The sequence below is a fragment of the Crocodylus siamensis genome, chromosome 2, assembly GCF_052110815.1.
Source record: "Crocodylus siamensis isolate JL-2025a chromosome 2, ASM5211081v1, whole genome shotgun sequence".
NCBI lineage: Eukaryota > Metazoa > Chordata > Crocodylia > Crocodylidae > Crocodylus > Crocodylus siamensis.
The window spans coordinates 142,988,588-143,014,138 of NC_143396.1; the positions used below are offsets into that span (position 1 = coordinate 142,988,588).

General features: G+C 42.2%; 1 protein-coding gene across 8 annotated transcripts in view; it reads right to left on the reverse strand.

Annotated features, from left to right (window-relative positions):
• WDFY3 (WD repeat and FYVE domain containing 3) overlaps nt 1-25,551 on the reverse strand; it is a 370,468-nt gene that overhangs the window by 275,871 nt on the left and 69,046 nt on the right. For 5 of the 8 annotated variants that reach the window (XM_090037002.1, XM_090036999.1, XM_090037000.1 and 2 more), the window contains exons 2-3: nt 7,523-7,573; nt 5,109-5,168 (exon numbers count right to left, since the gene is read on the reverse strand). The exons of 1 other annotated variant lie outside the window; for it this stretch is intronic. The gene's annotated coding sequence lies outside the window, so the exon portion shown is untranslated. Of the gene's footprint in view, nt 1-4,973; nt 5,011-5,108; nt 5,169-7,522; nt 7,574-25,551 lie in introns of all 8 variants that reach the window. 2 more of the 8 variants (XM_090036995.1, XM_090036996.1) reach the window with 2 other exon arrangements.

The window sequence follows — 25,551 nt, forward strand, 5'->3', positions numbered from 1 at the left end:
GGGGCAACCGCCCTGAGGGCCGAAGCAAAGGGGCACCAATGGACACTTGCTCAACCAGGGAAGGGTGCAGGATGGAGTCACAAGTGGCACGTTTGAGGGGGTGTGAGGACAGGGGGAGGGTGGCTCCTGCTGCTGCATGCACCCTCAGGTAAGCATGGAGGGGGGGAGGACATATGCCCCCTGGATCTATGCGTGGGGCAAGGGCAGGCTGCTGCTGCTGGCTTTGCCCCAGGTGCCAAACTTCCTTGCCATGGTATTAGTTGCAGTTCCACCACCATAAAAATTATGGCAACACAAATGGTTAGCAAATGCCACATCCCTATTCTCTGCTGCACCATATCAGAGGCAAATTAGTGTCTTGACAAAAAGTAGTTCCAGGGAATACCTGGCACCCTGGCCCTCCATGCTGGAACCTGCTTACTCAGACCTGCATCTGGGCTCTCCAGAAATCTGTTTAGTTAGACATGAAAACTCTGACTTTCCTCCTTAGGCAGAGGAGTCCCTGGAGATCCCAGGGGTGGGTATGGAGAAGCAGAAAAACCCTGACTTTCCTCACTTACCCAGCTCTGCCCCCAGAGATCACAGAATCAACTGTCTAAAGTTTGGCTTCTTCATGTTTGGCTGTTCTAAACTCAGTTGAAACATCTCAAATGAAAAGTTTAAATAATTTTCACTATTATCTAGTCTAATTATGGTTCCATAAGGAAAGTGAATAGAAAGAGTCTGGAATATTTACTCACTAAATTATAAATATGATTAAAATTTGAGACACATTAACTTTTATCTTTGCCGTATAATTCATCCTTGTTTCACGCAGCATTTGCACATACGTTATAATTAGGTATTTAATTCGCAATTTTGCAGAAACTGAAAATCGGGCATAGTCTGCAAAATCCGTGGGGAGTCAGGGGGAGGGACACCTTATTAAAAGTAAAATGCTGGCTCCCCAGTAGGAGCCAGTGGCCCTCACGGCCACTGCAGCATGGTCTAACAGCTGGTCAGGGGATAGGCACAGGGAGCTGCCAGTGTGACAGGCCCTCTGCACCCTTTGCTGCTGACTGGCTATAGGGGCTTCCAGTCATGCAGACCAACACCTCACCACAGATCAGTAGAGAGGGGTGGGGCTGTGCAACAGGCAGTCCTCTTGGCCAATCAGTAGTGAGGGAAAGGGCCACCAGGGCCTCTTGGCCAGAGGCAAAGGGGGACTCTGCCACAATAAGTCCACAAAAATGGCAACTGACCCTGTGATCAACCTGTGAAATTGACTGTCTAGCTCCTCAATTTCAGATCCTTAATTATAATTCATTACTTTTTACCTAATTATATATGACAAAAGCAAGATGTCTAGCATGTCAATTTACATGATGCTACTTAATATATGATGTATTTTACATAAGTTTGTACAGATAAAATTGGAGGGCAGCTGCCTGAACAGCAACTAAGCAACTGTTTATAGTGGAGAGAAAAAAAAAAATTGCAACTTGAGTGTAAAATCATCTGTTTCTCCCAAATGTCAAAATGTTAGAAAACCAATCTTTTATACAAAGATGCAGAAAAGTTAGCATCCAAACGAGAATGCAGGACTCCTCAAACTTGTCCTGACAGCAGATGCTTGAAACCCATTTGAACTTGTTGTTAACCACACCAGCTAGCAGAATCAGTTAATTGCAGCAAAGATTCAAAGGATGTCAGTGGATGTCTTAGGCCACTGGCAGACATTAATTTAAATGTGTGATGGGATTTTATTCCAGATCTGGAAAAATCAATCAATCAGATCACATGTCCTGCCATGCCAGATGTTCAAGACTGACAAATGCGCAGTTTCAGGGATCTAGGGCTCAGATCCCATCATGCATCTGCCAGTTTGTAGGGAGCCTGGACCAGATCTGGGCAGACAGATCTGGGCATACAGATCTGGGCATGCTGGGCAGCCAGGCACTGGAGAACTGTTTCTTGATGCTGCCCTCCTTGGCACATGTTTACATTTCCTGGTGCATGAGGAGCCCAGCATCAAGGAGCTGGTCCCCAAGACAGGGTTTCCCAAGTGCCCAGACCTTTGAAGGACAGCCTGTAAGGTTCCTGACCCCCTCCCTTCTGGTGGAGGTAAGGCAGAAGGGAGGGAAGGAGTATGAGCATACATACTTCACATTCAAATCAAAAGCATGATTCAAACCAGCCACAAAATGTGTTCCAAATTTAGCAAATAAAATAACAAGCCAGCCACAATACCACACAATAAACTGCCTGTAGGTGTAGCATGTTAATTTTGTGATAAACAAACTGCCAGGGCCCATAAACCATAATGAATGGTTTTGTGACCTAGAAACTACTCTTCCACTGCTTTGATGAAATATTTAAGAGCTTCTTGCTGAGTGACAAGGCCAATTAGGCTACCCAGGATGCTGGGTCAACACGACTAGGACTGCTTCCTGTCTCAGCTAAGGCCTGCCTGGAACGCACAGCCTATTTGAAGACAATGTTGCCAATCATGGTAAATTTATCATGCAGGTGTGGCTGCCGCCCTAAGAAATAAGGAGATGGAAGGTGCACAGCAAAAGAGAAAGGCTACGGAAAAAATAAGTTGCAGGAAAGATGATTTGTTGGTTTGCCTGGAGCCTCAAGAAATTCACCAAAAGAAAAAGGCGTCCAAACCAATCTGGCAGAATCCTCTCCAGTGCCAATAGTGGGACAAGACAGCTAATAACTCAAAATAACACACAAAGTCTGGAAGGACTGACTTGTGACTCGCAGCTTCTGACAATCTCATAGCCTTGTCGACTGACAAGGGTTTGGAAAAAGCATGCGTATTAAGAGCCCTGAGATGCAACATATATTAACTAGGGTGTCTGGGATAGGAATGGTTACAGCAAAAACTGACGCTATTGTTTGTCATCTAAATGGTGAGATTTTTTTCCCAGTCTTAAGAAGTCAATAATTAGTGCCTTTAGAAAAATACTTCCAATACTTGTCAGTGCTGGAGTTAGAAGCAACAGATATTTAAGCCTATAGGCAAAGGGACTTTAACTTGTCAGCAAGATAATATTACGTTAATCATTCCCTCATTTTCTTCTATTGACTGAAAGGCAGGCACGTGTTAATGGTTTTGCATTACTGCTTCCCAATTTCTCTGCACTTCCTATGCCACAAAGGCAGACTCATTTTAAAAAGGCCCTGAAATAAAAATCTACAGTTCTCTGCTTTAGTCCCCACTCCTTCTCTAGAAACATACGAAAATAATTGAATTCCCTAAGAGCTGATCTGATACATAGACAAGGAACACTTACTGTAACTATTACAAAGGATACCTCCTCACTTACATGAATGAGACAGTGGCATCCATTATTAACATTTATTAAGCTTTAAAGGCAAACAGGAGGCAGACTGCTTATGCAGTAGGCACACTTCATAAAATAAACATATAAAGAAGTTCACAGATTCATAATAAAACAACAGTATATTGTATATACACAGTAATGAGGAACAATTAGGGTGTGGTAATGGAGGAGTAATATTAATTGGAGATATCAAAACATTTGTTAAAAGAAAAGTAGACTGATAGAAGCTACACAATCCACTCTGTATTTAGTTTCACAATAGCTATTATAGGCCCAAGCAATGCATCTACAGCTTCAAAAGGGTGTTATTTAAAATAAGCAATAGATAATTATCTGCATTGTAATTAGTCAGGAGTATTTTTTCTACCATTGCACTGGCATTTAAAAAGATACCAGTAATTAAAAAAAAGGAAACAAAACTAATTCTGTCTTCAAAATTATTTATTTCATTTGTGTTTTATAGTAGAAAACTGGCAAAATTAATCTAGACACATCTAGATTAGCTACTAGGAGAAGCTAATGGACCTGCATTTTTAATTCTTTTGTGGGTTACATTTCAGAATCAAAAAGACCAAGCAGTTCACAGTAGAATACTTAGATACCTTGCTGTTAGTTTTGTCAAGAGGAAGGTCAAGCAACCACATGAAAAATAAACTCTGTAGATGAACATTTTACCTTTTAAGTGGGCAAGAAGAGGTGGTAAGAGGTGTTCTATTCATTTGGAGTATTTACATAGTAATCCTAACATTTCTAACAAACAAATCCACTATATACCAGTGATTCTCAACTAGGGTGTACCCTGGGGTGATGCCAGATTTTTTGAAGAGTGCTATGAGGTGTGAGGAGATAAATAGGTGAGCCCAGCTAAGGCTTCTACCTGCCTGGACCACCTCCCACCCCTACTGCCCAGCCCCTGTATAAGGAGGTAAGCACTGTAATATACAAATTCATTTGAAATTGGGTGCCACTTAATTCATAAAAGTTATGGAGGACATCAAGTCTAAAGAGGGGTGCTTCAAGCCCAGTGAGGGGTGCCTTGAGTACAAAAACGTTGAGAACTACTACACTACTTTTTCCTTTGGAGCCCCAGCTTGTCCTTATGAAATGCTGATGACCTGCACCTCTGAATAAAGGACAAATTCCACTCATTCCCCCCACCCCAATTTTAACAGGAGAATAATTTTCTTTCTAGAACTGGTTTCAGCTTTTTATTGTGCAATAGCTTCTCTGCACATAGAACTGGTCTCAAAGTAATGGCACAATGATTTGTGCGATACCCAGTTATTTGTGCAGTACCTGTAATGTATAGCGGGGGCCTAATATTCAGACAACTAAAATTAGTACCTGGTAATCCAAAAACTGGGTCAAGGCAAACAATTTTTTTTTTTAAATTATCCACTTGTTTTTAAAAACTGAATTTTCTAAATGTGCATATAATACTTCCAGGCTTCAAGTATCATTATCCCATATAGAGCATATTTCTGTTTTTCTCATAACAATGAATGTATTTGATTAGGTGCACAGCCTCCGGACTGAAAACAAGTTATGCACTTACCCAAACTAAGTGTGTGCAATGCCCATTAACTACAGGGACAAAAGGGGCTAAAGCCTTTCAGACTATTCATTAATGTTCCTTACCTTATTTCTCAGAGTTCCTCCTGTGTCTAGTAACAGCCTTGAAATTGAAAAAGCCTAGTCAGTTCCAGGATGCTTTTGAGTCCTTGAAATTGATGGCTGTTTCACCAATTATGTAGTTAAATGGAGTAGGATTACCTTATGAAATAGACAGTGGGCCAAAGACTTCCTTTAAACTTCAGCAGTTTCTGCCCTTAACTGAAACACAGAAATGGAGAGACTGTTCTAATATAAAGAGGCAAAAAATTAGGGCTAACATCATGTTCAACAGTTGCCTGGTATGCATTAAGTAGAGTGTACTATTACCCAAAAAATGGCAATAAGAACTATAAAATTTGCATGGCTACTGCTGAAAGTATATAGGTGGAAATGAAATTTAAGGCTTCATGATTTCTGTTCAGGCATTGCATAAAACCATAAAACTTATTAAATCCAGTCCTCAAATCAGAATTTGAACCTTCTTTGCCAAGCAGCAGCAGCAGCACTGTTTCCATAATATCTAAGATACAATTCTGGCTGCCAACTGATATATGTTTACAGTTTGCTTCCTATATCTTTATTTATCATAGAAGAGAAGTTAAATCAATGCTCTTGTCAGCAGTGCATATGTAGCTCTCAAATGTAGGTTTTTTGTTTTGTTTTTTTTAGAAAATGTACTTTTTCCCCCTGCATCTCAGCACGACTCCCACTATTCAAATAAACATTTTAAATTCTGCTTCCAGAAAGTAAAATTTCCTACCACGTTCTATTTCAAATAGTACAATAGTAGTTTGTAAGATTTCTTTTTTTCTTCAAATGTGTTGACTTGCATATACCTCTTATGCAGACTTAAAAAGGCATAAGCATGTTAACTGTACCCTCTTAATCAATGCACAGCAGACTCATGGATTAGGTTTTTCTCCACTCTGAAGACTAATAATTACATTTTTGGATTTTTTAAAATTGTTTTGAGCAAGTTTATACAAAAGTGAGACAAGGTTGAAGAAAAAGGGGGGAAAAACCTTAAGCATAGTCTCTATATTCTTACGGCCTCAAATTCGGTCTCTAAGCAAGCTTCACGTTAGTAAAGATAAGAATTAAACCATTTGTTTCAGATTTGACAAAATTAACATCTATCCATCAACCAATTTCTATATAAAATACGAAAATTTATGTTTACAGTACAGTCGCAACTTACGCGTATTTAACTTAAGCGAATTCAGCTTTACACTTGGGTGCTGGAGCTGGCTTCCAGGCACCAGCTAGGGCACAGCATGTAACACAGCGCCACATGGCGCCGCATGGTATTACCTGCACGCGCCGGCATGGCTAGAGGGCTGGGGGGGCTCACGCTCAGCTGCAGCCTTGCCTGGGCCCGGCGGCAGCAGCTTGGCACCGAAGCCCGGCAATTTCAGCTATACGCTATTTCCAACTATACACACTGACTTCAGAATGTAACCCCCACGTAAGTTGCGATTGTACTGTAATGTGTACAGTAATTGTTCAGTTGAATGCTAAATGCTGAATCTGGGAAATATTTGTATTTTCTAGAATCGTAGAACTGAAGGACCGGAAGGGACCTGTAAGATCATCAAGTCCAGTCCCCTGCCATGGGAAAAAAGTTATTGGGCTCATATGAGCTCAACAGGATGCTTGTCCAGCCTCATCTTGAACACCTCCAAGAATGGTGACTGCACCACTTCTGCTGGGAGTGTGTTCCAAATTCTGGTGACCCTTACAGAGAAAAAGATTTTTTCTTATGTCCAGACTGAATTTATCCTCTATCAGCTTAGGCCCTTTGGTCCTCGTCCTCCCTTGAGGTTCCTTCCCGAAGATCTTGGTGCTCACCCCTGATATACTCGTAGGCAGCTATCAAGTCACCTCTCAGCCTTCTCTTACTTAGACTGAACAGGCCCAGTTACTGGAATCTCTTCTCATTGGGCCCATCCTCCATGCCCTTGGCCATGCAGGTGGCCTTTCTTTGTACCCTCTCGAGCTTATCCATGTCCTTCTTGAAGTGCAGTGCCCAGAAGTGGACATATAGTACTCCAGCTAAGGCCTCACCAGTGCTAAGTAGGGAGGGAGGAGCACTTCCCTGGATCTATTGGTGACATATCAGCTGACGCACACCAGAGTTCTATTTGCCCTGCTGGCAACCTTATCACACTGTTGGCTCATGTTCATCTTCCGAGCGATTGTAACCCCCAGGTCTCGCTCAGATGCTGTGCCAGCCAGTGGACCACCACCCATCATGTAGTTATGGTATAGGTTCTTCCTACCAAATGAAGAACCCTGCACTTCTCCCTGTTAAACCTCATCTGATTATGTTCAGCCCACAGAACCAGTCTGTCAAAGTCATCCTGGATCCTTACCCCTATCCTCTGATGCACCCACATTTCCCCACAGCTTGGTGTCATCCACAAACTTAATCATTGAGCTTCCCACACCTTCATCCAAGTCATTACTAAATATGCTAAAAAGCATGGATCCAAGCACTGATCCCTGGGGGACACCACTGAAGACGGCCCTCCAGGATGAGGCCATCCCAGCCTCTAAGCCAGTTTTCCACCCACCTCACTGTTGGCTGGTTCAGTCCAGTACCCTCCAGTTTGGTTGAGAGTATCCTGTGGGAAACAGAATCAAAGGCTTTACTGAATTCTAAGCAAGTGACATCAACCTCGTGTCCCTTGTCCAGATGGTTAGTTACCCGGTCATAGAAAGACACTAGCAATATTTACAAGCAATATTAAAAGGGGATCAATAATAAAAGCAATATTAAAAGTAGAAATAATAAAAATGTCTACTATAATTTGTTTTTGTTTTTAAATTTGGATCTTACTTCTTTCTACCTTCATGGAACCCATGTTTTCTGAAGACCTCAATTTTTAAAGGCTTTTTCCAACTGCTTTTTCCTTAGTGTATTTGATAATAAAGTTGAATGCCAGCATGCCTTGAAACAACAAACAACTTTCAAACAGTGCTTTTAATCTACAGATCACAAAACAAGGGAATATTTGCTTTGTTCCACAGGCTAAGAAAAAAGAGATGTCTTAAGCTCCGGCTGATGTTCTTGGGCAGTATGGAGATGTCACAGTATGTCCAAGACCAGACAGAATCCATATCCTCTAACAAAGGAGTGGCCTATTGGCTAAGCCGATACTATTTCCCCAGATAACTTAAAAATAGACCATTCGATCTATTAGCTGTATTTTTGTCCTATTTATCCTTTGGAAAAAAGCCTTTAAAAGTCTTTACTTTGCTGATACCATATTTTTAAAAGAACCTTGGTGTACTGCACCATTTACATATTGAATTATTCTTGTAAGTAATTAAACATGTATGCACAACAGCCAGTCAAGCAAACCAAGCAGCTACTTAATCCACATTTAAAGTTATCCTGACCCTTTATAGTTATCCTTTTAGAAATTGTGGGAGCAAGACAATAAGGATTCTAAAGATAAGAACTAAGACCTTGAGTATGATTTCAATTCAGCTGCTACAGCACCAGTGTGCAAAAAATGGCCCACAGGCCGGATCCAATCTGCCATGGGATTCTATCCAGTCTGCAGTAACTCGCTTGGTTTGGGCCATGGAGCATGCAACCCACCCTGCTGCCCCTGGGTGCACAACAGGGCTGGAGTGGCATATGGCTTCCCAGCAGCGGCAGCTCCTTCCAGCTGCCACTATGAGTCACTACTGGTCCTGGCTCCGCTTTTCTGGGTGTCCTGGCCCATCCACCCTGCACACCGGGCGAAGCAGGCAGGAAGGGTCTCCAGGGAAACCAAACCAGGACCCCATGGGCAGGTCACACTCAGCTGGGCAGAAGAGATGGGGCTGCGAGCAGGTGGGGACTGGCATCTGGGAGTGAGATGGGTGGGTTGGGCAGGGGCCAGGGCTGGACTGAGAAGTGCAGGGCTGACTCCCAGGACAGAGCTGCAATCTGCTCCCTGTGCATCCCTGCCTGTAGAACCGGCGCCCATCAGAGGGATATGAGGGGAGCAGATCACAGCTCTGCCCCAGAGCAGGGTCAACATACCCACAACAACTCACCAAAACTCGTGAAGTGCCCCTCCGACCCAAATAACTGCCCACTCTTGTGCTAAAGCAACAGAAACCAGCTTTTATTTACCTTGGAAGAAGTACTGAGGCAGATCCAAGTACAACAGCTCATCTCTGGGGTAGGCTCTCATCCTCAGCAGCCTCTGTTGTTTCACACTTCATGCAAGTTATATCATATCAGTACTTCTTCCAGGGTAAATAAAAGCTGGTTTCTGTTGCTTTACCACAGGGGTGGGCAATTATTTGGGTTGGAGGGCCACTAATACACACACACACACACACACACACACACACACACACACACACACACACGGTCTTCATAAAGTCCTTGTGCACTGTTAAACTTTAATAACTTAGATTGCAGGTATAAGAGAGACAATTTGTAAACAGCATTTAAAGGCAAATTTATTAAAGTTTTAGGACAAATAGACTTCATAAGTAATAATGACTTCATCCTTTGACACACAAAAAACTGCTACTGTAGACGAGAAGGTAAACTGTGTCCTATGGCTAGCAGAATTGCTAGAGGTTTCTTTCCATCTCCTCCTATCTTGCAAAACCTCCTTCCACTTCCATCTTGATCTATCCCTTCTGGATCAGTTTTTATGTTATTACTGCCTTGAGGTCTGTTACCCCCCACCTCAACTTCCAAAATCTGTCTCATGCATCCTCTCACCAGTTCTTGTGATATGCTGCATATTTCATTCTCTGAAATCTCAGCTTATTCAAGACAAGTCTTTTCTGGCCCTGAGCCTGGGCTGGGGCCAGAGTCAGACCCACAACAGGCTCCTGGCCCATCCTACACTTGTCCTCTGTAGCTTCAGTCCCCACCTCTTCATTCTCCCCCTCCCCAGCTACTGTCAGACAGCATACCCCCCCGCCAACTGTCAAGCTTCCACATGCTGTGGTCTGTGACATAGCACAGAACAGAGCATGAGCAGTGCCAGACAATAACTGGGGGAGAGGGGGAGGCCCAGCAGAGACTAGGGGGAGTGGGCGAGAGGGTGCAGGTGACAGGAGGGCAGAAAGGCTATAGGGTGAAAAACAAAGTGAGGGGTGCAAGCATATAGAGGGGCCACCTGACGCCTTCCCACAGCCACTGTTTTCCCTGCTGTAGCAGTTGGGGGGGGAGGGAGGGAGACCAATTCAAGACAATCCTGCAATCATGAGTTTCAATACCCAGAAAATTATAACACATTATTTAAAATTTTCAATGTATAGAATCTAATTGATTGGGAATTGTCTTAAAATTCAGGGTCACCACAGATTCCAGTAAATATGGTATTGTTCTAAATTATTTACATTTATCTACCTTTTCCACAGTCATTCCCTAGCCTTATCTTCCTATGATTTTAAGATTTATTTCTGAATGTGACTGCATATTTAGTCTTGCTGACATTGATAACAAGCCCAGCTTCTTTGGCATTTGATCAGATCATAAGCTGATGCATCTTTCTTGAACCTGTACTGGTAAATTTCCTTCTCTACCAATGGCTCCACTATTTCAACTTTCACTGTTTGATATTCAACAACTCTTCCTTTGTTTTCATACTCTGCATTTACAAGTTCTTCAAAATATTCTTTTCAAGCCTTCAGGATTTCTTATCAGATTCCCATTTCTGTTGTACACCACTGTCGACCTTGGCTGGTAAGCTCTCCTTTCATTAACTCCTCTAAACAGATGTCTCTTAGATTCTTGATTGCTCTCTTCTCTTGCATTTCAGCAACTCTGTTTTAGCTATGATTGTTTCTTTTTCCTGATCAAATTCCTTGTTTCTCTGCAGTAGTGTTGCCCTGCACTGAATTTTGCTGTGCTATATTATGTCTTCTTATGCATACTGCTTGTTCACATTCTCCAGTAAATCACTCTCTCTTCTTGTTTCTCAATCTTACTCCTATCTGATTTACTCCTGATTTCTCCACTGTCCACTGTCACTGTCCCTGTTTTCTACTTTCTTCAATATCCATATCTTCCGTATCTCTCCCACGGCTCAACTTTTGCTGTAGAGCTCTAGCCAGTATTCTTTTCCTACTTGCACATTTTTAAAAGCATCTGTGCTGAACCACTCTACTTGATTCCATTGGTTAAACTTGTTTTTTCTTGTTGTTGTTGTTAATCTCTGTGTAACCTTTACTGCCACAAGAAAGTGATCAAACTCACAATCTGCTCTGTATTATGAGGATACATCAAAGGACCAGTACTGATAAGTAATTATATGGTTGGCCTAGTCACAAATTCTTTCATGAGGAGAATACCAGGTATCTTTATGTGTTTGGGAATGTTTTGGTTTTTTTATGTGGGAATGCGAAAAGTTATCAAGGTGCAGCACGAAGAGCATTTTGGGTGACTGAAATGCTAAGATAGGAAGAGCTACCCGGCCAAGTACAATAAGCAAAGAGAATCTCTGTGATGAAACAAGCAACAGTGTTATGAAGCTAATAACATCCGCTGCTTCACAGAAGACAGTTAAGAACACAACAGACTGCTTTAGTTTTTCATAAAATTCAAGTCTTTGCCTTCATCCTCTGCAGGGGCATGGACAATTGACCAAGAAGATATCACACTATTTTCCTCTTTACTGCAAGCATCTTTCGTTTATCAACTCTACCTTCTTGATTGAAGTTTGATATTTCTTCTCCACTATAACCCCTGTACCCAAATTACGAGCATCTTTTGCACCACAGAAGAGTGTACAGTTTCCTGACCTAACATCTCCTTATTCAGACAGTCTTACTTCTTGGATAGTGAAGACGTTCTTCTTATACCATTCCATCTCTGCTGATAGACACTTTAAAGCTCCAGGTATACAGAAACTTCTAACAATACAAGTTCCAAATTTCATATTTGTCCAAGGCTTTAGTTTTGGTTTCATAACGTTACAAATAAAAATATGTATATACATCTGTACAAATTTGTATAAATATAAATTCCAAACAAAAAACATTGGGAATACAAAGACTAAGATAGCAGTATTTAGCCAAAACAAGCACATGGCTGAATTATAGGTGCAGTAAGGAAGTTAAAACAAAACTCGATGATCTCCCGAGGTCCCTTCCAGCCCTGATGTCTATGAAATCTAAGAACTTAACATCAGATACCCAATTTCACTCATGAAGAGGTTGTATCCCTACTCTGATTTCAGTAGGGTCAATGTCCACTTATTTTTCAAGACTTTATTCCTTCAACTTCTCTGAGATTTGGTTTTCTTACCATCTAGAAGAAGCACACACATAAGGTTGCCTTAAAAATACTCGTAAACAATGCCTTCTACTAGACTTCCTTCAAAACTTCCTCCATCCTAGCGCTTCCTGGCCCAAAGAGATACTTGCACTTGATTTTACATCATGTTTGCTGAACCCACAAGTGATCTGGAATCAACACGAACTATCGCATAAAGGATTTGTATCTTTCTTAAAAAACTAAGTGATTACTGCATGAATGCATTTAAGTCTCCTCCCCAAGCTTCTAATTTTCTGTTTGAAATGTATATTCCCATTTCTTCTCTTTTCATTACACTCTATGCCAACACAAAGATAGGTTTTTTTTGTAAATACTGAGCGAGAAGTTAGTCATTTGTTTAAAACAAGGTTTGGATAATGTCATGGAAGCTTCCCAGATTGTTTCCTTGGTGTGAAAGCCAAGCTGTTTTTGGAATAAATTAAGTCCAGAAGGAGAATCACATCAAACAAAAACAGAAACAGGGGTAAGATGAGAGATCATCATTCCTAGTTTACCTAATTTATGCACAGCTCAAGGGCAGATAATTTGGTCCAATCGTAAATCTACCTGAAGTCTGCATGCCTGCCAAGCTTTGTGAAACTCGCCATGTGACATTTCTTGAAGTAACTTCTACAGAAACATATATTTATCTTTTTTTAAAAAAATGTATGCATCCCTGGTAAACATAGTGCTCCACTAGCTGGCAGGGCAGCAGCTGGGCAAGCTTCTCAGATGCCTCCATGCCAATATATACTTCCCTCCTGATTGAGGTAAGGATGGAATCTCATATTCCATTGCTCAAGCACTTACATTGCCAATTAGCAAAAAGCAAATCAAATCAAATGCGTGTTTTTACCTTTTTTTAATCAAGGCAGTTATAGGCCCTTGAGGCCTGTGAGACCAAACAGAGAGAACACATTTTTAAGAAGGTATAAAACTAAAAAAAAATAACTCATCAGTAATGTGAGGAAATTTTTCTGATTCTGTAAATTTTGGAGTGATGCCTGTAGGTTACATATTAAAATTTCATTTTAAAGTTTTGCAATTTAAATCATTAAGAACAAATGCCATTCTAGTACTGTAAGTGAAGCACAAAAATTGCAATATCTGTATTGCCTATACTGAGTTCAGAATATTGGCTGCCTGTAGAAACTACCCTAAAAGGGATGAACATGCCATCTTCATTTACACGAATTCTAAGTAGCAAAGTGTGAAGTCATCAATGCTGGCCTAACCATATCAACATGGCAGCATTCTCGTTTCTGTAACGCTTTAAGAAAGGGGCTTTCAACCTTTTTGGATCAGTGTAGCCAACCTTTTTGCATCAGTGTAGCCCCAGTGGCTGGACACAGAGCAATGTACCCCTGGTGGCCAAAGATAGAGCTGCAGCAGCTGCCACATGCAAGCTTGCCCTACCCACCCCCATGTCCATCTGGGTGGGTGGGTGGGCGGGCCTGCACAGCAGTGCTTTCTCCCCACCTGCCCACACGTATCCCTGGCTGACAACCCCTGCTTTAAAATATAGTCTTGGCATGAAACCCATTACTATTCCATGTCCCCCGGATTACACAAAATTCCTCCTACTCTCCAGCAATGAGACAAGAAATCTGTTTAAAACACCAAGCCAGTTTTATTGAAGTTTCCCATACAGAGAAAGAAAAAACACAGAGATAAGAGAAATACTAAGTGGCCAGGAACAGGGAAACAAAGATAAAGATAGAAAATTCCATTTTAATTTCCCCCCTCACACTTGTATTACTTTTGGTCACTACATAACAATTCATCTTTAATAGGTTTAAAAGTATCAATTTAAAGGCCAAAATCTTTGGCTTCCCATGCAACCAGTTTTGGAGCTAAAAACTAGTACGCTGTTAGTCCTTCTTACTTCTGCTAAATTAAATTTACCCAATTAATATTAGACTGCCATAATTTTTACCGTCCATTAATGGGATTAAATCACCACCACGTCACAAAAATCAGCCAATGAGATACTGGGGGAGGGGTAGCGGGAGAAGGGGAGAACCCCAAGCATTCCAAATTATCAAGAGTTTCACTGTAATCATTGAAGTTTATTTTCTGTTAATCAGACACAAATTATAGCAAAATGAATGGAAAAACAAATAACTCTGTTTCAAATTCATGCTCAAAATCCTTAAGCAAAAGCATTTTAAAAATGGAAAATGTAAGTTGGTGTTACATGTCATTTATGTAGCATTACATTCAAGTGAATGTTATACTAAAGAATATAAAGGAAATATTAAACCGGTTAACTCTTGACAATGTTTTGATTACAAAGAAATCAAATTATTTCCAAAAAAGAAAAACAAAATCCTGAAAACATTCACTTTTGTTCATTTCTGAAAAGTAATTCATTGCAAGAAATGATTCCACACTTTTTTGGAGCTTTTATAGTGTCACAATACTATATTCAACATCATAAAATATTTATTAAAATGTATTCCCTTCCGCAACTCCCCTGTGCCCCGCCCCCTTTTTTTTTTCCTTCAAATAGAAAGCAAGCTTTAATCAATCAGATCTCAAATTTCTCCCTGGTAAAGTATTACCATGTTGGACACATTTTCAAAGGCTCGAATCAGAGCATTTGCATTAATGGGACAAACAATGCTAGTTGTATCCTAGTTTGATTTATTTTGGAAAACTGAAGTACATGGCACAAGCTAAAACACCGCTTCTTAAGACAGAAAGAGATGCTACAAATCTCCACAAGATATTTAAGGATTAGAAAAGAAAATGGTGGAGGAAAAAACACTGGGAAACAAGAGAAATAAACATGTGCTTCATTAGTACACAGACAAGAACAAAGTAACTGAAATGAGCTTTCCAAAGAGAGCTCTTACATCAGCAGTAAACAGAAAAACAAGACCAGGCCTTACCATATAATTATTCTGCTCAAATGAACAAGATGTTACTCAAAACTGAAATGTATTGTAATCTACAAAGGAAAAGTGTTGAGGGGGAAAAAAAAGTGAATCTTAGAGAGATTTCCAAGCTCTCTGAAAGGCACGTGCACTGTGCATATTCTCAAATAACGTAATAGCCAAAGTATATAAAAGACACTGCAAATAGCCGGCAATGTTTACCACAATGTGAACTAAAGAACTTCTTCCTTCTTTCACCTGTGCGTACACACACACACACACACACACACACCTTCTTTAAGACTAAGAGAAGAATTGCAAGCAAACAATAACTATCAATGGTTAAATAAGATTGGTAAATCGTCTTTATTTCTATTCCACAAGAATCTGTTTTAGGTTCAGTACTGTTCAACAGTCATTAATGACTTGACTACAAAAACAGCAAGTATACTGGTCAACAGCAAAACTTGTGACAGGGTACAACACACATTAGGGACCACAACACAAAATTCAACTAATACAAATGTATAGCATTAGGAAAGAAAAACAAACAAACACACAATGGTAGATAACTGGGCATGGCAACAGCACTGCCAAAAAGGATTTGTAGCATATGGTGGATCACAGATTCAACACAAGTCAATAATGTGATGCTATCACAAATCAATTAACAGATCATTGTATGCAAGAGACTCAGGAAGTGACAGCACCACTCTGCTTAGCATTGTCTAGGCTTCAGCTGAAGTCCCGTGTTACAGTTAGGACACTGCAGTTTAAGCAGCATTTATGAAAACCAGATAAGATCCAGAGGCAAGTGATGAAGATGACTAAGTCACGTGAATACATGTCACATTAAAAAAGGCTGAAAAAAACTAGCTGCATCTATTTTGGAGAAACGGAGATTAACAGGTCACATGATAGTTTTCAAATAATTGAATGGCTGCCATAAAGATGGAGAAATGCTACCATTCTATATCACAGTGGGCTGAATAAGAATAAATGGATTGAAGCTACAGTACAACAGAATTAAATCGAATGCAAAAAAAGCTCCCTAACAGAAGAAACAATAGGGCAATGGAACAAGCGCCCTAGAAAAGCTATGGAACTTCTCTTGTTTTGAAAACAAGAAGGGGCTAGATAGGCATATATCAAGGATAGTTTAAGAACAACAAATTCTGCATGGTGAAGGAGGTTGGATTAGGTGACCCCTAGGAAAGGGACAGACATGAAAAGCTGGAGGCTGAATTGATTCAATTTTTGCATGTTAGTCTAACCCAGGGGTTAGCATACCTCTGGGGGTACTTTGAAAGGTCCCATGTATGTGGGGGCAGGTGGGGACAGAGCGCCACCACCCCATGCAGCTGCCTCACAGGAACAGGGCCAGGGTGGGGCATGGGCAGGGCTGCCACTACCCCCTCCCCCCTAAAGAAGGGGCTGCTGGGGGTACACTTATTTTAGAAGGTTGAAAACCCTTGGTCTAACCTGCAAAGATTGAACCAATTTGCAAGTGAACAGACTTCGCAAATAAACTTTTGATAGAAATGAAGGCATATGCCTGCAGTGGCTCAAGCTAGAACCTGGGGGGCACTAGAGCAGCCCTCCCCTTTCTTCCTGAGCAGCATCAAGGCTGGGGGAAAGCTGACCTGAGGGGTATGGCCAGGCCCCTGCATGGGCTAGTTACGATTGCCGAGCAGTTTAAACCCCTACCCTGGCCTGTAGGGACCCCAGCCAGGGTATACCTAGAGGGAGAGGGGGAGAAGCAGCCCTTGCCAGCCTTGTCCCCAAGATCACACACAGGCTGGGGTGGTGCCTCACGGAAAGTGTGGCAGGAGATTAAACTCCCCCATCTCTGGGCGGACACAGGACCCCAGCTGGGGTCTGCCCAGCTTTTCCCTCTGCTCCTGCTCGGGTGGCGGGAGGCTTGGCCAGAGCCAGGTGGCTTGACCCTGCTATCGGCCCAGGGCTGGGACTGCAGGGCTGAGTCAAAACTGTCTGTGGGTGCTGTTGAGGGCACACACAGAGGGGCCAAGCCCAGGCTCTGCTATGGATGCAGGGCCCTTCTCAGCCGACTATGGCTCGGGCTGAGAGCTGCAAGGACTACACAGCCAGATTGCCCCCAGCTCCCCAGCCCAGGCTGGGTTGGGCTGTCACAAAACTGCAGCCAGCTGGGAAGAGCCCAGCAGGGCCGGGCCAGGCCAGGCCAGGGCCCTTTCTAGTCAGCTGGGACTCCATGACAGCCTGGCCTGGCAGCATGGGGGGCTGGCTGTGCAGCCTGCTGCCCAGGACAACTCGGAGGTGCCAGCAGGCCCCGAGCCTCGCAATGAACCACCCAGCACAGCTGCCACTGTTGCCAACCCTACCCCTGCTGCGCTGTGCTGCTCCGGGTGGATGCTTCAGCCCAATGGCTTCTGCCCAGCAACTGGAGCTCTGGCTGCCTGCCACCCACTCTGCCTGCCCACAGGGGCTGTTCACTGTCCCAGGTGGGCAAAGCGGGTGGAAGGTAGCCAAGAGCTGGAGCTCCACCCTCCCCCACCTCCCAGAGCAGCACACCAGGGACAGGAGTGAGAGCAATTTTTTGCAAAAAAGCTCTTTAATTGCTAGCTTTGGGGCACACACACCCTTCATCAGGCATTGAAGAAAAGATTATAAAAGTTATCCTGGGTAGAAATGAAAGTTTATATTTCATAGGATTTCACAGAGAAGTCAATAGACGGAGAACTCTTCTGAGCAGGCAGTTCATAGCTGGTATGACGCCTTTGTTTCTAAGGAATTTGCATCCTCACAGATCCTCACAGGAGGTGAGGAGGTGGTGCTACCCAGACCAGACAACACAGCCCACGTGAAGCCACAGGCTGAGGCGGCAGCGGCAGCGGCAGCAGCAGTGAGGGGTTTCCCAGCCTGCTGCAGTTGCTTTAGGCACTGAGAGGGAAGGAACAGGCAGTATGGATTGGTGATGGGTTTAAACTTTTAGCCTGTTGTCTCCCTCCAGCTGCTTTCTGGGCACCTGTGAAGGAACAACTAATGGCTTAACTAACAAGTCATTCAGCTGCCTGCTGCTGTTTTACATTTTAACCTCACAGGTTACGGGTACTAATCCCACCTCACCTCTACACCTCCTCACATCCTTGCTCCTCCCTCCTTCCTCTTCCTGAAGCACTGTATCACTTCCTCTCCCTGCCAGACTGTGCCCTGCACTGAATGTTAATCAGTAATGCATTACTGGAATAAATATACTTGTTGTTTAAACGTTTAACCATACACATCCCTACAGGTATTAAAAAACCTACAAGATTGTATCTTAGGTGAAAACTAAAATCCACTGCGAAGATGAAGATGATATCTGGAAAGGGTTACAGGATCCCTACTTAAACCCACAGCTATGCAGTTTATAAGGAAGAAGCAGCTGGGGCAGACGGAAAGGGCATTCCCTCTTTCCCTGTTGCTGGGGAAGGGAAGGCAAAAGCTTCTAGGGGAACTGTAATCAACATGCACGTTTCAGATATGTTTTGTTTTGTATTCTGTCTTTTGCTTTAAAACCATAAATTATGCCCTGAGGCAAGGGCCTGTGTTAGGCTCCTATCCTGACTGGTAAGCAGCCCACCAACATCTAACAAAAAGTAGACTGTTGCTCATGAAAGCTTAATAATTTCTGAACAAGTTAGTCTCTAAAGTGCCAGCCTGTCCTGCCTTCTGCCACCAACACACACTCATGTATTTCCCAACCGTCTTTGAGGAAAGAGAGAGAAATAAAGAGAGGAGAGAGAAAAAAGTAATGAGGAAAAGAACATAGTGAGTCACCGCCAGGTAACAGGATAGTGGTCTTAGCATCTCTTGCTTGCTCTTTCATTAAAGCAAGACAAAAGAGAATAGTAATCTGGATTCTGAAAGGGGATAACTGAGTAGTTTTGCAAATGTATCCACGACACTGCTTGGTAGAAGACAAAGAAAAATTTGAAAATTTAACAAGGACGAAAATCACAGGCCAACCATAAAGATGACACAGTGACCTAGCACAAGACAGAGAGAGCAAATCATCTTTGGTGCAATCCTGCTACATTTTTCAAATGTGGAAGGAATCAGAACAACAAGAGAGTTTCTCCCTGCTTGCAGCTCCAACCCTGCTTTACTCAGCACTCAAATAAGAGGCTCTCTTTTTGAGTTCTGTGTTACCAGCATTTTTGAGGCATTAAAGGTCTGTCTTTTCTCTCTCTGGCCAGTTTCAGTTTCTCCTCCATCTATACCCCTTCTACTCAAAACTCTTCCATCCACATTGGTCCAGTTTCTAAGTGGCCTCACAAGCATACACCTTTAGTGCGAGTGGTGGCATATCTAAAAGGACTTCATCCCAAAATATTTCCCGAAAGGAGCTTTTCTCTTAGAACATAATGAACTGAAAGGTGACAGCTACAACAAGTTCAGATATTTTACCCAAACAACAAAAACAATTTGCAAAGCTTGATGGCCTTGCTATAGTTTTAAGAAGTCTCATGCAAAAAGAAACAAGCCCTACACATACTCCTGTATAGCAGAATAGTTATTCCCAATATCAGTTGAATTTCCTATACAGGTTTCCCTCATTTTATGCTGTACCTGGAAAATGTACCTGGAAAATTTTATGATGTTCCTGGAAAATGGCGCATAAACAGGGACCCACTTCACAATGTAACAAATTTAGGGGTAAGTTCTAAGACCTCGACTTTAATGACCCTCATTCAAGTGGTAGAAAATCCATTTCTACCACTTTTACAAGATACATTTTGGTACTCGCCAACAGCAGACAGTACACACAAGCACAGAGAGAGGGGTAGCTGAAGCTGGCGGGATGTTTAAAAGCCATAATGGGGATGGCAACTGTAGAAACACGCGTTGCAGACAATGAATGAGAAGCACAGATTCACAAAGGAGACTATATTTTCATGCGCATCACTTCCACAAAGCAGCTGACTACGGGCTTCCACCACACCTGTTGCACAGGAGTGAATTTACCTCACATATAATGAATTTTTGGTATAAAAAGAATCATTGCATAAGAGTGAATTTCCACATACAGAACCCGCATAAAGCAAGGGAAACCTGTGTTGCACAGATCACATGACTTTCACATGCTCAAAGGGGATTTGGATCAAAAAACCTTATCACAACGTCTCTCACAATTACAAGATTTCAGTTCTCATGACAGCCGCTCATATAAATGATTAAATACATTTTTTTAAAGTAGCCTAGGAAATAGGATAACAGCTTTACAGCTTAAAAAAAAAAAAAAAAAAAAAAAAAATCAATAGTGGCTTTCTAAAACAAATGCATTCTTTTAGATTGACCATTATAGTCTAAGGGAGCACCTTACTACACCACTCTTTATCCATAAAAGGAGGTATCACCGAAGTTGAAACATTCTAGTGTTCCCTAATAAAATTCTGGGAGCAGAAGAGTCAGTCATTAAACACAACACCATTTTCAAACTGTAGAACTAAAAATTCATTTAATACAATTTTAGTTATGTATATATCTATATCTATTACCACAGCTACTCGTTTTAAAATTAGATTTTGTTTCTTCATTGCCCATTTACCCTTGCTTGACAAGGAAGCCAAGTCAAAATTGCTATATCCTTTAGCAAAGCATCACGATGTCAAACAAATGTTTGATATTCACTGCAAGATTAAACCAGGCAGATTTAGGAGGTAGATCTTTATCCAAACACAAATTCAGTGTGCAACTTCAAGAGACAGGTGCAGAAAGTTATTCTGTTTTTTATTATTGTAAAAAGTTGCTTTTTCTGTTTTGTTCTATAATGTCTTAATATCAGGCATTAACTTTTTTGACATACTTTCAAGCTATCGTTTATAGATAATCCAGGTGAGAAACTAACTCTTATACATGTCCTAAGATTTTTAAGATTACAGTGCAACCTATATTTTCCCCTATATAAAACACATAGTGTCCCTACTTTTATAAACATCCCCCGTGACTATCTTTTTTAATTACATCTGTTAATTGCCACCATTCTACACACCATTATTAACATTGCATCATAATAAACAAGAGCAGTCTCAAAAGCAGCAGCTAGATACTGGGGAAAAAATTACTAAAAAATTATATATTTTAATATCAAGCTTTTCCAGAAAAAAACTCTCTCTCTCTCACACACACACACACACACAGAGAAATGCAATGATTTGCATGTGTATCTTATCCTACCTAGTATTTTTCAATTCTTCAAGCATCTTGGGTTTCAGACCTGCTCTAGATTAGACATTAACAGTAACACACTGCTATTTCCTCTGTAAAAACATTACATGGAACTTCACTGCCAACAAGTCACTACCAGCCCATCAAGAAGTAAACATCTGTCTGGCAAGTCAGGCGAAATTCAGAGCTGTGCACTGTGATCCCCAGGAGCCTATTGTACCAGTGTGCAGGCTAGTTTGATTATACAGGCACAGCTGATCTATCCCTCACTAGTACAAGATTAATTAGCCACATGACTGGAAAGAGCAAAGAATGATCCATGTTGCAATGGATTCTGTTTTCATGATATTCAAGCTACAATAATGTATATATTTTTTAAATTTTACCACAAGAAGAAAAGCAAGTTACTTATATGTAGTGTAAAAATCTAATAACTGTTCTGAAACCATTCACTACAGTTTGTACTTAAAAGATGTGACCAAGAATTCTGGTTTTCTTTCCAAAACTCCTAGGAGAGAAATTCTCAATCAAATAAAGAATTAAATTTTAAAATAAACTACTCTGAAAGAAAGAAAAAGCTTGGTCATCTAAGTCAACATGTTAGTTAGATGCGACTACAGTAGCTACAAAAGGGATTTGTAAATTAAACATTTGCAACATTATTTTTCTGCACAGCAGCCTATTTAGGTCAACTATATATACTGCTAGACATTTAAAAAAATATCTAAGTTCTTGTTTCATTTCCCATGATAGCTAAGTGTCTATAAGTATGGTTGCTCATATTTCGTGCCTCCTCATTGCTGGAGTCATTTTCCCCATTTCGTCTTTTTTTCGGTTTTGGGGGGGGGGGGTTTGGGGGGGGGGTTGTTTTTTTTTTTTTTTTTAAAGGGACAGAAAGGAAATGTGGATGACATATCCACACCTCAACAACAGCATACTCCAACTAGGCCATTCACAATCAAGACCCAAACCCAAATCTTTAAGTGTCTCATGCTAGGTGGTAATACCAAGTGCTAACAACATAAAGACTGAGAAAAAGGTGAACTTTATTCCTCTCCACTCTCTCTAACATTGCCTTCTATTTTCTATCAGCAATATTTTATATAAAATGCAAGGTTTTCAAAGTGGGATTATCTCACTCTCAAAATACTAAAGATTAGGTTCAGAGGTTTTAATTGCTAGCTGGGGAATAGGAAAGTTCCATACATCCAGATAGGGGACACTCCACCCCATCCACCCCCTGGCATCCAAATTAGGGCTGGGCTGTTCCCCCACACCCCAACACATCTGGATTGGGCTACTCTGTGTCCAACCCAACCTGACATAACCAGATCAGAGCTGGGCTGCCCCTCACTCCCCACCATATCAGCATTAGGGTTGCTCCAACCTATCCCCCATGCAACCAGTGGACAGATCAGGATCATGCTGCATACTTGCCTGTGGTAGGATCCTCCAGCCCTGTGTCCCAGCTGACTTGAACCCACTAGCTACATCTACCCTTGCAGCCAGACCTGGCACTACCCATCCAGCCCGCAGGGTTGAAAACATTGGGCACCATTGCTTAAGAGCACTTATTTTTTAAAATCAAATTGTTTAATACAGGGAGTTAGCCAAGTGAAGACAAATCGGAAACAGCTACAAGTGGTTCTGAGAGACATAGACTCTACAGAGGCAGGCAACACACAGAACCACACATGCACACACAACAAAACAAAAGGACACAATACCAGACATACGTGCACACGTGGCCAGGCTGCAGGACAAAAACTGATGAAACAGTGCCCTGGGCTTGCCACAGCCCCTGTGCTTCCCCAGGGAGCCTGCCCCCAAACTGCACCTTGGCCCACTGAAGCCCTAGCCCCAAAACCTGCCCAGCAGCCACTTGCAGGGGTGGAGTGGGGAGGGGGTGGGCCGTCACCACCTGCCTGCCTCCTGAAGCTGAGACCGCAAAGGTGCAGCGCCCCAGCAGGGGTGACACCAGCCTCTTTCCAGTAGGGGGGCCTGGGCTTGAAGCAGGTGGCACTGGAGGGGTGGCTACAGGGGTGGGGGGCAAGGCAAATTCTGGGGTGCCCATAGCCCTCCCAGGCCTCCCCCAGTGCCACCCCTGTGGGCTCCAGAGCCCTAGCAAGGCATTGTATAAATTGGCAGCTGCACACTTACAGCCAGCACGGAGCTGATGCCAAGGTGAGCTGAAGCCACCCACTCCCACCCGCAGTGCAGTCCTCCCCAACCCCTCCCACTGGGAAGAGGCTGGTGCCACCCCTGCAGCCAGCCCAGGCTCTGGGCAGTTGCTGCCAGCCATGGAGCTCAGGCGGGTTGCAGCATGGCTTGCAGATTCCCAACTATCTACTAGAAGCAGCCCAGGCTCCTTGGCTGGCAGCAGCTGCCCAGAGCCCAGACCAGCAGTGGCACGGAAAATCAAAATGGCCTTGCGTGCCATGCTCTGGTATGCATGCCAGGGGCTACCAATCTCTGAAGCAGACAATTGGAGCACCAGGATTTATAGTACTTAAAGCAGAGAAATTTACATAACCCCTGTTAAGTTCCTAAAGATATAATAACATTATACAACTCTACAACCTGACTACATAATAATGGCCTTTCACCAGAGTGCGGGGTTTAACATTTTGTATGACTGGGAAACAACTGTACAGTGAGTGCTGACTTGACCTTCAGAGCCAGAATTCAATAAATTACATTATTCAGAAGTAATGATATAATTGTGAGTTTAACTGCACAGAACCACTGAATTCTGATTTGTATGGCCAGTATCATTTCAGTGTAGGGTACTCAAATTTATCATCTCACAGTATTCTTAATAGTCTATAAACAGTTAAGTACAAAAATGCATATAAATAAATAAAATTTCAGTCTGATAAAATCAGATTTTAGCACAGAGATCTAATTATTACAGTATCCAAGAAGTACAGTATTTCTCAATTAAAAGTGAGGGCAGCACTTTACAATAATTACTGCTGCATCTACAGCAACACATTTGAGGCTGCTTTCAGACAGCACTGAGAAATTATTTTAGAGTAAAAAAAACAAGCAAAAGATTACCTTTACCTTGCTTCAAAGAGGAGAATACTTTCACTTATCTCCTCCTCACCCTTCTCCAGAACTTTTGTTAGATTTACTCAATGGTTGACCAAAGTCAGAGGCCCTTCTACCACGTGATTAATAGTTAGCATCCTGTCCCTTTTTATACATGTGTTTGAGGTCCTTTGGCTTTTGGCAGTGCTACTGGTTAGCACAGCTGCATCCCTTTGACCCATCTTTGCTATGACAGCAACATACATAATCTGCTTGCAGCAGTTTTTCTACAGTGCTTTCTGCACAGCTGGCTCATCCTTTAAAGAGATTAGCAACCTTATCACGAGTCCAGCTGAATGACTGACGCTGTTGTAAAAACATCACAATAGGTTGGAAGGGTGGCTGATCTGCCCAACCATGAAGGAAGGTGGACCTGCACAAAACGGCATCACAAATTTTGCCTTTCATTTATATTATGATGTGCTACATGCTTTGTCTGACACCGATAACAGTCAAGGTTATGCCTTGCCCCCCACCCCTGTAGCCACCCCTCCAGTGCCACATGCTTCAAGTCAGAACTGTTGTCTCATGCAAAACTATCAGCATCCACAATGGGTACACCCTTCATCTTTTTATTAGTAAATACAAATATGTATGTTCTGGAACATGAACTGATTTCACTTCACTTTATAAATCTACTGGATATGAAAACTGATGGACTCAGTATAAACATTGGATTTATGGAACACTATAACCTGCCTGACATCTGACTCTCCAGGTACCCCTTCAATTTTACCTGCTACAACCTCCTCCTGGCCTCTCACCCAGATGTCTCAATTTACATTTTCACTGATTGGCTTTCTTGCATATCAGCCTAGCCTCTGGCTTCTTTAATATTCATTCCATCCAGGAAGAGCACACACCAACTGCAGATGCTTTCCTCAGCCTGACGAACAGTTTTTAAACCCGAAAGCTGGCCAAAATATATTTCTCCAGCTATTCAACTGGTCTAATAAAAGATATCAGATTGACCCAAAGAACCTTGTCTGCCTTGTGTGTTAAGGCAGAGCAGGATGAATGCAGCAGGAATGATAGCCTGTAACAGGGGGCTTTCCCCAGTGCTGGTTAGATCTTGGCCTGCCCACCTGTTTCCGGGACAACCACCTGCCCCTCTTTTTCCCCGCTGTGCCTTGATGGAAAAGTGATTCAGATGTTACCCAGG